Raw genomic sequence first — 3,739 nt, forward strand, 5'->3', positions numbered from 1 at the left:
AAACTAGAATCAGTTAGCTATGCCTGTCATTGGCCCTGCATACAGGCAGGGGCGGAGGAAGGGGGTGCGGTGGGGGCAGGTGCCCAGGGTGTCACCACTGAAGGGGGGTGACAAAATGCTGGGCGGCACTCAAGCGGGGCTTGCTGTGTTCCTGAGCCACGCATCTCTCCTGGAAGTGACACGGTGGTTTGGGTGCCCACGGGCTCCGTGCTGCCCAAACGGTCTGCCCGCTGCCTCAACCTCAGCTGTAGGGCGGCTGAGTGGGAGGAGTCAGGCAGACTCCTCAGAGGCCTCACGGAGTGCTCTGCCCCACCTGGCCCTGCCCCATGGGCAGCTGGCCCTGCCCCTGGCACCCAATTGGCTTGCTCCACTGCTGCGTACAGTTGACCTCCCTACCTTCTGCCCTACCAGTCTCAATGGGCATCAGTTAATACTGGCTCTAACCAACCTGTCAGACCAATAAACATTATGGTATTGCTGTGAGCTTACAGTTGGGGATGGGGAGAAGGGAGAGGGAGTTGAAAGTGTACATACCTGTGAGTTCCATGGGATACAAACAAAATAATAAATAACATGATCAGTAATTTCATCCGGTTTTCATTTTAGATCCTTTCCTAAAGTACATGACTTAACTAAGCATCCTGACCCATGTCAGTGCTTTGTTATTGCTGCTGCTGCTATTGTTGTTATTATGCAACACATCCTTCATATTAATATTTTAGATGCATAAAACATACAAAATGATGCTTGTCCCCAAATCTCCATTTGATTATCCTCCATATATCAGGCAAATCACCCAGCGTTTGAGTAGAAATCCCAAACTGCAAAGATGCCCGAGTTATAATAATGTAAATGAATGAGATTCAGTGGTTATTCTCTGTTGATTCATGTGCATAATTCCCATTGATGTTAAGGAAAGTTATGCAAAACATCAAGGCAAGATGCTTCCCTTAAGGTAGGCTTTTGGAAGGATTGCTAATTTGCTTTGTTTAGATGCACCAGAAAGAAATTATAACTAAAAGTACAATGAATACACCTGCTTTCTCATCACTTCAATTTACAACTGGAGTAACCCATGGATGTAGCCGGGGGGGGGGCAGCTGCAACCCCCTCCCCCAAGATCAAGTCCACCGCCCCCTAAGAAAAATCCTGGCTATGCCCATGGAGTAACCATAGATAATTGGCTTTGCACCAAAGTGCTGTATGACTGGGGTTTGGACAGAAGTACTGCCAGAAACTCCCTTAGCACTCTTGGTGATGTTGCTAGGCACATCTTCTGTCCAGGAAATTACAAGAAGGTGAACAGATGGTTGGAGAACAACACTCATCCTTGCCACTGCCCCTCTCGTCAGGAGGCAGTGGCAAGCTTGGTATATATGTATGTGAAAGTAAACAAAGGGGGAAAGTGGGCAGTTTTCATAGGTGACATAGAATAAGAGACAGAGAGAGCTGAGCTCTGGGAGGGGTTCTGTAAGCTAACAACATGGCTGCCTCCCTCTCTGATCTGATGTGGGACACTAGATCTGGGGGTCTGGGGGAGCGATTAAGCTGTGCCTTTCCTTCTACCCAATAGCCACTGCCTATAAGCCCCACAAGCCTCCAGTGAGCATCTTCTGGGGGAAACCAGACTCAGGCAAGTGCTGCAGCCCAGGAACTCCTCACCCCTTGAAGAAATAGGTCCAATAAAACACAGGGACATCAGTACCAGCAGTGTGCAATTCAACAAATGTATTGGTATGCTAACTATTGTGAAAAAAAGGACTTGCCTACATAAATTACATATATTATTTCATTTTTACTGCCTGTTAGCTGTGGGAAAGGAACCGGATGACAATCCTGCTTTGAGAAAAAGCAGTAGGGATTCAACCCCCCCCCCCCCAGTCTATCCCTGTGATTTGACATATTTTAACAGATTATTAATTTAATTATTTACTCTAGTTATACAATAGATTTTAAGCAAGGTTTCCTTTTTGTCAGGTTTCCCCCTCCTATACACCGCCTTTACTTTTGCTTTAGCATTGGACTTCCATGGTTTTCCTCTGTCTCTTGTATTGCCACTTTGCAGAAGTCACGGCTGATAAAGTTAGAGCCTCTTTTAATGTCCTACCGTAAGCACAATCTAGGGCCCACAACATGGCCATTGGCTTGCCCGGAGCTTGTCAAGATGGTCACCCATCTGCAGACTGTCTGCAGGCACAAATCTACCCCAGACAGACTCCTTCTGAACTTCCCCTCCTTCTCCTAATTTTATTTTGGCCCAGGGGATAGGTCTTTTTTAAAAAGAGAGGTTAGAATGTATGATGCTGCCACTATTGCTTATATATTTTTGGCCATATTATCAGTAGTGGTGTGTTTGGTGGGGCACAGCTTCCCTCCTGACAACAGTGTTGCTGCTGCCCATGTTGGGAGGGTAGACTGGCCCCACCAAACGTGCTGCTACTGCATTTTATATGCTACAGTATGTTAAAATTTCTGCTCAGATTTCTGGTTGCAGATTTTTGCAATGCTTTGAAACCTACAATACTATTTTGACTAGAAATGAATGCATGACAAAAGAAATGAATCATGACCACCCAAAGCTATGTTTCTAAAATACTACTGCTTTTTAATCTCTGAAAAACGCCTGTCTCCAGCCAAACACTATGCTACTGTCATGGGCTGATGCCAGGATCTAGCACAGCCTTCTGCAACCTGTCGTCTTACAGATGTTGTTGGACTCCACCTCCCATCCTCCCTGATCATTGGCCATGCTGGTTAGGGCTAATGGGTATTGGAGTCCAACAGCATCTGGAAGGCACCAGATGACAGGCACCAGGTTGAGGGAGGCTGTTTGTGAGCTTCTAAACCAAGACGTTCAGCGGTGGCTGGTGCCCATTAGGACTGGGGAGGCAAAGACCAGCAGGAGGGGGAACCAGAGCCAATGGCAGACAAAGTCAACTAATTCTAGTTTTGTCTCGTCCGCTTCCCTGCTGAGGAGGAAACAGTGCCACCTCCTGGACTGGTCATAAGTAAAAAGACAGGTGGATGGAGCCTGGGCGAGGGACAGACTGAGGGGGTGGAGCAGGAACCGGGGAAGAGCAGCATTCAAATCCTCACTCAGCCATTAAGCTCCTTGGGTGACGCTGGGCCACTCACAGTCTCTCAGCCTAACCTACCTCAAAGGGTTGTTGTGAGGATAAAAACGAGGAGGAGGACAACCACCTTGAGCTCATTGGAGGAAAGGTGGGGTAGAAATGTAATAAATAAATAGATAAATAAATTTATAAATGCCATGGATGTAATAAATAATTAAGCTATGCATATTTGTATGTCAATTATAAAAAGCTATGTTCATTTATTTCAACTTTAGCACCGTAAGTTTAAGAACTGCCTGCTCTTTCCAAAGAGGTTCTGAAATCTGTGATAATGGAAGGATAGTAAAAAACACTGACAAATACTTAAACATGGACTTTGGGGGGAGGGGACACAGCTATGTTGCACTTCATGTTTTTCTGTTCTTCAGAGCAGAAGCATATCGCCCGGTAGAACAAGTTGTCCCTGATAGGCAGCTCAACAACATGATCTGCAGAATATCAAGAGCGGCCAATCCATGTGGGAACATTGTAGATCCTCCTGAAAAGGTTTGCTAATAAGGAAACAAATGCTCTGGAGTGCTGCTGTAATATCTTCAATGAACTGTAAAATAATGCAAGTGAGGAAAAAATTCCCAAGACCTTGAAAACACATCAAGCGTATACAC

This window comes from Podarcis vaucheri (assembly GCF_965113315.1).
Source record: "Podarcis vaucheri genome assembly, chromosome: 11".
Classification (NCBI taxonomy): Eukaryota; Metazoa; Chordata; class Lepidosauria; order Squamata; family Lacertidae; genus Podarcis; species Podarcis vaucheri.